Below are 9,613 nucleotides of genomic sequence, written 5' to 3' on the forward strand. Positions count from 1 at the left end.
CATGCCGCATCGATTTTGCTGGAACCAGCACCAAAAAATGCTTCCACCAGAGTTCGTTTTCTCTAGACCATCGATTTTTTGCTACAACCACGTTTTTTGTTGTTGGAACCAGCACCCAAAAATGCTTTCACCAAAGTTAGTTCTTCGTTCTTTGCTGGATGAGCGACTTTTTGCTACAACCTTATCTTTAATTTGCTGGAACCAAGGATTTCAATTGATTCAACAGGGGCGGCAATACAAAGCTTCTTTTTCGACAACTTTTTTTGTCTGCGAGCATCGACGGAGAGCGCTGCCATCGAGCACGGCGGCGACTTTTGACGGTGAGAGCAAACGGGGGAGGGCGACGGCGCACTGCGCGACATGGCGACGGGGGGCAGCTGCCATGACTTGCAGCGGTGCTTTCCTCAGATCTGAAAAACGTGCCAGGGTGACAAGCGTTGGGAAAGGCGCCATCCGACGGCTATGCAGGGGTGCATCTAACGGCCAGGGTTGGACAGGCCTAAAGTTTGGACCGGCGCACCGGCGCAGAGTGCTGCCAAAAAAAACTCCTGTCCATAGTCGCATTGCTTACGTACGTACTCGGTACTCCTTCTGAGGACCCTTCTAACGACAAAAGTCAATGAGCGTACAGATATGGACTTGTTGGGGAGGGACTACAATAGAATCTGGGCTTGTAGTAGAAAAATAGGAAAAACAGATCTGGACCACTAGATGGGAGACTGATGGCCCAGATTTAGGTGGAGGGATCTCAGACCACTTAATGTACTTTTCATGGAAAACCCCCTGCCAATCCTTAGATATGAGATAGCATATTTGCAGTATAGACCTTGAGTCTTCATGAAATATAACCATTTTCATAAATGCACAGTGCTGATGCCCATCTCATCTTAGTTCTCATACACATTTAAGTGTCTATTTTAGCCTCTGAGACATCATTCATTTTTTCAAGAGGGTCGGACATCTTGGTTTCTAAGAAAACATCAATATATATCACATTTTTTAGCACATAAGAGAACTAAGCCATCCCAGAACAAGCAGAACTGCATATACATGTCAAACTAGAAGTAGTGCATGAGCAAATTAAGGACTGGAATTATCACCACATCATTTTGAGTATTTGAGTACATGAGAATACAACACAGGAGGTATACATAGAACACTTTTAGTACATGGCCAGCAGACCCAAGTGTAAATGACTGAAACTATCACCGTCCAACAAGCATCTTGATAGTACATGACAGAAAAGATCTATGAGTATCATTTTGCGTCCTGTTTTAGTGCTTCCTGTTGATCGAGCTTCATCCGCTGGCATTCCAGCTTCTATACGAGAGTTTTTAACCTCCATGAACTCTTATACACTTGATCAGTTCAATCTACCTAGCTAAGAACACCAAATAAGTAGGTGTCAGTTAGAAACATATATGAAATAGCATATCTTGAGAAGAGAGACATTCATTATATCCAACTTCATTCACAGCTCCAACCAAGGATATATAACCTAGATGTCAAACTTAATATGAAATTCCGAATACACATGTAACCAATCAGGATAACCCTTGAGGTCGATGCTGGCATTCCAGCTTCTACATGGGAGTTTTCAAATCAAATAAAAATGGCATGTAGTAGCGGGATAAGTCTAATAGAGAGAGTACAAATATTTGTTACAGCATATTTCGTTATTCCACTACAGATTAGGTTATGTTGTTATACCTATTGACTTATAAACCAATAACATCAAAACTCTTGTTTCGAAAGAGGTCAGTATAACACGCATATGTTCTAACTCAAAAATAATCATAAAAACTGACAAACATTCATGTTCATACCATTGAATGGACCTTAGCTGCTTGCACAAAAACCAGCTCATAAAAGTTTCATAGTGGTGAAGGTTAGAGATTATGACCCAAGGTTACAATTATAAATTTGACTTTACCCGTCTAAAAAGGACAATTATTGGACATGGGTACAAACATACTGGGCATGGAAAAAGTAAATCTGGATCGCCTTGAGAAAATAGGAATGCAGGCTACAGATTCACACTGGGTTAAAGCTTGCATGGGCATGCATAGACCTACGATCAATATATTGCAATTTTCAAGGATTAGTTAAAAGCATAAATGAGAATAACAAACAAGTGGCATCGAGCTAAAGAGAGTTTTATGACTGCCCTACAGGTGCAGATTATTACATGCTATTACACTGAGGCTTATACAGAGAACCCTGCAACACAAATTCTAAGTTTAATACCATCAACCTTGTGTCACAAACGTGATACCATATTGATCTGTAAAATACTACTCCCTCCGTTCCTGAATATTTGTCTTTCTAGATATTTTAACAAGTGACTACATACGGAGCAAATTAACAAGTGACTACATACGAAGCAAAATGAGTGAATCTGCACTCTAAAATATGTCTATATACATCTGTATGTGGTGTTCCATTTGAAATCTCTAGAAAGACAAATATTTAGGAACGGCGGGAGTACATGCCATTTACTTATGAGATCTGATTTTCTGTCACATGTAGTAATATATTTTGAAGCAAACTAAAATTCTACTACTATTAGCCAGATGCAATGCACATTCAACAAGCATTGCAGGTTGTGAGCAGTATAGGTACCTCTTGAGAGAATGATTCTTTCTTTTTTGGAGTACTGAAATCATCAATGAGAAGCATGGGTGAATTAATCTCTGCAAACAAGGTAGCATTGTTGTAATCTTGATTTCGAACGATGTTGATCGATTCCACAGCTACAAACAATTTTTTGGCAAACAACATCACAAGGGATTAACATAAAGTTGGATACATCAATGTACTTTCTTAGACCGATGTTCTCACCTGATAGTGCTGGCGCACATGCTGTGGTCATTGCAACCATGGGCACTCCTAAAGGCGATGTCACGCTTCCGCCCTCCATTAGTGGATCCTGAGATGAGAATTGCAAAGTCAGAAAAGAGATCATCTTTTGAAGTCAGACGTTAGGCACATGGACAAGATAAAGAACACAACCAACAACAACAGTTTTTGAAGCAGAATATATACTGTGACACTTCCTATTGTAGACCCTGGGTATTACGATGCACAAATTGTTTGCCCTTGATGCTACCATTTTGGGAAAATAATCCATATACAAGGACACTTCCTATTGTTCCCTGTTAAAATACTTTTTGTCCGCTATATTTTGGTTCCTCAAATATTAGTGCTTATTTCTGTTGTGGTATAGCACAGCAGCTACATATATCCTTGTTTAATCAGTATTTAAAATTGTATAATGTTTATTATTATTTATGAAGAAATGCATGGCACACATATCTTACTTGCGGTCCTGGCGTGCTATGTATACATTTTTATTTGGCACTGCTCTGAAGGTGTGTACTTGCAATTAAAATGGATGTATACCATCATCTTTAATACTTTGAGAGCTAGTTTTACATATAACTGGAACTGGGAAACACTACTGTTACTCGGTGGCCTGTTGCACGTCTAAAAGAGCTTGGACGAGTAAAAAAGCTTCGTGGTTCTTTCATGGTACCTCCTATTGCAATATTGCTTGTGATGTTCCATATATGCATATAGAAAACTTCCAAACAACCTGGTCTAGATTTAAAGAGAGCTTCATAGTTTTCATCTTATAGATAAGAACATGCTATTACTGGAAAGATCCGATGAACATGAATCCAAATTTTTGATATGCCGATAAATGGACCAATTTGATTTTTCTTTTGTCTAGTAGAATCAGTTTACTTCCTTTCCAGCTTGTCAAGCTACTGATTCTGTATATGGAACTGCAGGTACCGAGTTTTTTAGTGAATTGCCGTGAACTTATACGTGAACTTCAAGACCCTAAGATTATTCAACCGTTCTCAACCTTCCAACTTGGTTCTGCAGAGTACTTAACAGTGAAACAAAATTCCAAATTAGAGTACGACACCACCAAGAACAGGAGCAAATGCATCATGCACACACAAGCAGATTTGACATGAAAGTACAGGAAAATAGAAGTATACAGATAAATCGTAAATTTACTTGATATAGTAAAATTGGAATGCAACACAAATAGCAAACAAAGTTAACATCTATTTACCAGGAAAATGAACAACCGTATCGAGGATTTGTAGGTTCGCACCACGTCGCATGGGGCGGTTGGGAAGGAGCCGAGGAGCTCACCACCGGCTTGCTGCTGACGAGGGGGAGGAGGACACGAGCTGACCCTGGTGCGTGAGAGAGAGAGAGGAGGCGACGAACCGACCGCTACCGGAGATTCAGATGAGAGGTTGCGAGCCTGCGACGAGCACACTGCGAGCTGAGCTTAGTAGCAGAGGAGATCTGATTTGATCTGCCTCAAACAACACCGCCGGCGACGTGATCGCCAGGAGCCATCGTAGATTTTCTGAATTCGCCCAGCTTGAGGATGGATCTGGGCCGCCGCCGCCGACAGCGTTGGGGCCGCCGCTCTGTACGCGATTTGGAATTGAACGACGAGGCCATCGAGACCAAATTAGCTTGCAGGGAAGGACCTTTTTGCAAATTATGCGGACAGATCACTCCGCCTAAATCTGGGCCATCAGTCTCCCATCCGGTGGTCCAGATCCATTTTTTCTATTTTTCTACCACAAGCATGTTTTCTATTGTAGTTGCTCCCACTTGTTGGCCAAGATGTACCGGCCTTGGAGACGGTATGTTTGTGCCTTGGGAGTTGGGTCGTGTCTGTTGGATCGATCTTTTTTGCTTGGAGAACAAGCTTGATCGATGGGCAGGCGGGCAGGCATATAAAGACGCAGGCAGCACGGCCTTCCTTCCTCCAACTACAACCTGCAGACCAAGACCAAGCGGCAAGCACCAACGCTTCGTTCGAAAACCCGTCGATAGCTAGCAATGTCGGCGCTTCGATCCTTCCTTGGGAAGCTGCCGCGGCCCTCCTGCCGCCAGGCCGTCCTCGGTGGCACCGTCGCGTCCGCCGCGGCGGCCGGGATCTGGTACCTCCAACAAAACGGCGACAAAGCAGCACCAGCACCTGGTACGTACCTACGGATTTAATCTGATCTTTCCATCCAAATTTGTTACTGTATTTTTCCTCTAAGCGTGACTAATTACGCCATGCGCGTATTTTCAGTACCCGGTAGGCTTGGTGCCGAGGAGGAGGCCATGAAGAAAGAGATGCAGCGGGCAGCTGAGGAGGCGGCGGCCAAGAAAGCGCAGCACGCCGGGGAGGAGGCGGCCACGAAGAAGAAGACATAGATTATTATTATTTTTTTTGATGAAAAAGGAGATAGTAGGTTTTTTTAGGGAGACATAGTTAGAACTAGTTATAATGGCGGTTGTGCCAAATTAGTTAATTATCTCATATACGAACGTTTAATTATGATTTGATGCGAGACAAATCTTTGTGAATGGGATCCTTTTTTGCAGTTTGGAGTTGTTTGGAGTTTTTTTTCCTAAGTACACTATAATATAGTACGATTTCTGTCACTGCAAAAAGAACAATGATTTCTGAAAAAGAAGACGCTACATCTTAAAATACTTTCAGTCTTTGTGTCCCCGATTCCATAATTTTCTTAGTATCCAAGAATCTACTCTTCACCCTGGCCAGGCACATGCGCTCTGTTCCCCGCCATCGTTGGTGGCTCGGTATTCTCCCAAATTTTTGCTGACAAAGTCGGCCCTTTTAATGAAAGCACTTACTGGTGCACTTCATAGTTGGCACGTTTAGTCCATCCTCAACGAGCACCAGACGCACGTCAGATCTTAATTACGGCAGTAGAAGCAGCCAGCAGCAACTCTAGCAGAGACCTCCAATGTGACGCTCTCTGCGTCGAACGCTAACTATGACTAAAAATATATATGCAGTGGCGGGGATCACAGGCGGAGCTCCCGGTAGGGCGAGGCAGGGCGCCCGCCCTACCTTGATTTTTGGCAGAAAGATTTATACATGTACGCATACGCTGAGTGGTTGGCTGATTCTGTATGCGTGGAGTCAGGTCGCTAGGAAAAGGGAAAAAGAAGAAAAAGGAATGGGCCTAGTCGCTCAGCTTCGGTCCACGCTGTTTAGGCCCACTAGTTCCTGCTGCCAGGCATCGTTCCCTAAGCGGAACTGCCAAAGCGATCAGGTCAATCCCAATCATTTCTAAAAAAAAAAGGTCAATCCCAATCGATCCAGCGCACGCACCAGTATACCACATATACACACGGAGTCCCACTCAGAAAGAAAAACGTATACACACGGAGAGGTATAGATTTCTACTCTCTCCTTTCTTAAATATAAGTCTTTTACAGATTTTTATATGAACTACATATGGATGTATATAGATATATTTTAAAGTGTATATTCACTCATTTTGCTCTATATGTAGTACATATAAGGCAGTACCGAGAAGAGGCAGTGCGGCCCCTCGGGTCGCCCCCGTGGGCGACCAGGGGGAAACCCTAGCCGCCGGCGCCCAGACTCCCCCGCATCTCCTCCATCCTCGCCGCCGCTAGTAGCGCCGCCGGGCGAAGCCAGGCCGGCAGGGGCGGCGGCGGGGCTCCCTTCCCCTTCCCCCGAATGGGCTGGCGCGGGACGGCCGTTCGAGAGGAGGCGCCGTACTTTTGCGGGGTGCGGTGGCACTGCAGATGGATCCTGGCCGCGACGTGCACTGCGCGCCGGCGGTTGGGGTTCGTGCTCGCGGCGTGGTGCGGCCGCTGGATCTGGTGGTCGCGTGCGCCGTCGGTCTTGGGTCCGATCCTTCTGGATCCGGTGCCTGATAGCCGTCGGCCGGCGCAGGATGGTGGCTTTCGTCGCTGACCAGGTCGGGTCTTCCTTGATCCGGCGCCTGGATGGATCTACGCCGGAGGTGTTGAGCCTGATGGTGCTTCCCTTTCTGGAGTTTTCGGGTCTTGGCTGCTGCCAGATCCAAAGCAGATGGAGATTGGTGGTACAGGAAGAGGACCGGAGGAAACTTTGGTCGGCTAGCTCGGCCCGGCATCGGCGACGGCTTTGACGTCGTTACCCATCTTGATGGCGAAGTCGAGGTCCCTCCTATCCACCTCCGTCCCGTTCCTGGCGAAAGTCCAAAATCCGTCTTGGATTGGACGGCGGCGGCGCCCTTTGCGTCGTAACCTCTATGGAGGCGCCGTCTTGGGAGGCTTGGGCGTTCGGGGGAGTTGCTATGGGTGAAGGGCTTCGTGTGTCAGTTCCAGCAGCGGCAATGGTGTGGAGGTTGGCAGGAGGAGCGGCGTTCTAACCGCGTCAGATGCGTCTGGTAAGAGATGTCAAGTCATGCCTGGCCGACAGGTGCTACGCTGAGTCATGCCTAGTCGGCAGGTGCTACGCACGACAGATCTTTCAGAGTGTCCGCATCGGGATGGACGAGCGCAGAGCGGTGGAGCTGTCTGGCGTCGTGGTGGCGTCGACGGTAGCTAGACCGTGCAAGGTAGATGCAACAGTACAGCTCTGAAGATGGTTTGGTGGCAGGTGGCTGCGGCGGCCTCATACCCGGCAGGCGTCCTGGTTGGGGAGTGCGCCGGACTGGTAGGTACCCCATACCCGGCAGGCGTCCTGGTTGGGACCTCAGGTCTTAAATGTTTAGGTTTGGCTGCAATGTCTGTTTGGTATTAGGCCCAGACTATCAGCGCCCCTTCATCGATTGGATAGGTGTAGCGACAGTTGTTGCTGAGAAAGTGGCTTTAGTCTTGCTGTTGTATGTCTTTATAAGGTCTTGTGGGAATAATTAATAAAGTGGCCGTATGCATCGCCCAGATGCAGAGGCCGGGGGTCATCCTCCTTTTCTAAAAAAATGTAGTACATATAAGAATCTCTAAAAAGTCTTATATTTAGAAATGGAGGAAGTACATTTTTGTGTCAAGAATTTATCAAATTTATGATACTTTTTTAGAAAATAGCTTTGGCAATCTAGTCCATATTTTTTTCAGGCCATTTTTCTATTTAGATTTGTTTTCTCCTGAAAATTCCACTGAATTTAATGATTCAGTTTAGAATCACCTAAAATCATTAGAGTGTATTGTTAGTGTGTACATGATATTTTGATATTGCATCAAATCATTCTTTAACCTTTATGATTCGCCCCACCTTAAATTTTTCTCGTCCTCCACCACTGGCGGGGATTAGAACACATGACGCACGTCTATACATGACGAGTTACTACCAGCCGAGCTAGCAGGTGAAGCTGTATAAAGAGTAGCATCAAACCTAAAAAATCAAACATTCTGCGCAGATCCGAATCAGTTTAGGAATTTCGGAAGCATTTTTTTAAACAACGGAATGTTCTGTGAAACGTAAATACTTTCAAATTTGTGAACAAAATTTTAAGAACCATAACATCTTTTAAAAATAAGAACATTTTGTTGAAAATCTTGGAACAATTTTTTTGAAACGAGAACATTTTTTCAAATTTCAAAACAAAATTTGGAAAGTGAATATATTTTGAATTCCTGAACAAAATTTGCAAACACGATTTTATAGAAATTTACATAAAAAAATTAAACTGAAACATTTTTTGAAACTCCTGAAAAAAATGAAAAGATGAAGAAATTTGGGAATTTGTGAACAATTTTTAAAAACTAGGAACATTTTTCAAAAATTGTAGAAAAGTTTAACAAATACATTCCAAACAATTTTTGTAAAACAAGAACATTTTTTGAAATGCCCGAATAATTTTCAAAAAATGCGAACATTTTTTGAATTTATGAACAATTTTTTAAAACACGCATATTTTTGGAAATTTTGAACGTCTCGATACGAACAAAATTTAAACTTTCCGAACAATTTTCAAAAGAAACGAAAAAACGAAAAAACAGACAGAAAACAGAAAAAAAGGAAATGAAAGAAGAAAAAGAAACAGAAACGGAAAAACGGAAAAAAGAAAAACGAAAAGCCCAAAGAAGACACAGGAAAACCGGTCAAAAAGGAAGAAAACAGGTCAGGTAACCTTCTAGAAGGTTCCCAAAACCGGCTGGCTAGCTCTCTTATAATGGGCCGGCCCGTTGCTAGCGAAGCGGGGTATGAGTGTGCGTTCTGTCGACAATTTGACGCAGTGAGCGGCGCATAGGGTTTTCCGCATATATGGTCATTATCCATATTAGACATCTGGACCCTGATGGGTTGTACGTAGTGGCTAGAGCGTCTCGTGTTAAATACTACTGTAGTAGTTGGTAGTTGGTTTTAGTCCTGCTAGATTCTTTTTTGTTGTTAAATTTTCGCAGTGTCGTAAATTATTTTGGCAGCACAACTATGCTCCACATGAGTCCTCGCCAAGTACTTATATGCTCGTTATCAAAATTGATGTGGACATGAATGGCGTAGACGCGTAGTGGCTTGACCGTCTCCTGTTAAATAAATTGGCAGTTTGTTCGAGTACTGCAGACGCTTTTTATTGTTAATTTCGCAAATTTGTGCAGTACAGTTTTTCTGTACATAAAAAATGTGAACGTGTCGCTGCGGTATAATTTTTCTGTAAATAATATTTTTGAGGGTGTTCTGTGTACAAATACATAGCACCCAGCACCATCAGTCATTGACAAATGGGGCCACACATGTGAATACATCTGCATACGCGTAGTGTGATTGTATATGTACATTTAAGTCAAGTTAGATGATCACAAAACCGTATTTTTA

General features: G+C 43.7%; 2 long non-coding RNA genes across 2 annotated transcripts; one reads left to right on the plus strand and one right to left on the minus strand.

Annotated features, from left to right (window-relative positions):
* Window positions 1-1,072: 1,072 nt before the first annotated feature.
* On the minus strand, window positions 1,073-4,469 carry LOC125537528 (uncharacterized). The gene is made up of 4 exons (XR_007295967.2): window positions 4,088-4,469; window positions 2,842-2,929; window positions 2,623-2,753; window positions 1,073-1,381 (listed from the first exon to the last, which is right to left on the minus strand). It is a non-coding gene; the product is annotated as an uncharacterized LOC125537528 (long non-coding RNA).
* A 169-nt stretch (window positions 4,470-4,638) lies between these two features.
* On the plus strand, window positions 4,639-5,414 carry LOC147985282 (uncharacterized). The gene is made up of 2 exons (XR_015616566.1): window positions 4,639-5,020; window positions 5,117-5,414. It is a non-coding gene; the product is annotated as an uncharacterized LOC147985282 (long non-coding RNA).
* Window positions 5,415-9,613: the final 4,199 nt, after the last annotated feature.

This window comes from Triticum urartu, chromosome 2A (genome assembly GCF_056163025.1).
Source record: "Triticum urartu cultivar PI428250 chromosome 2A, HENAU_Tu73, whole genome shotgun sequence".
Lineage (NCBI taxonomy): Eukaryota > Viridiplantae > Streptophyta > Magnoliopsida > Poales > Poaceae > Triticum > Triticum urartu.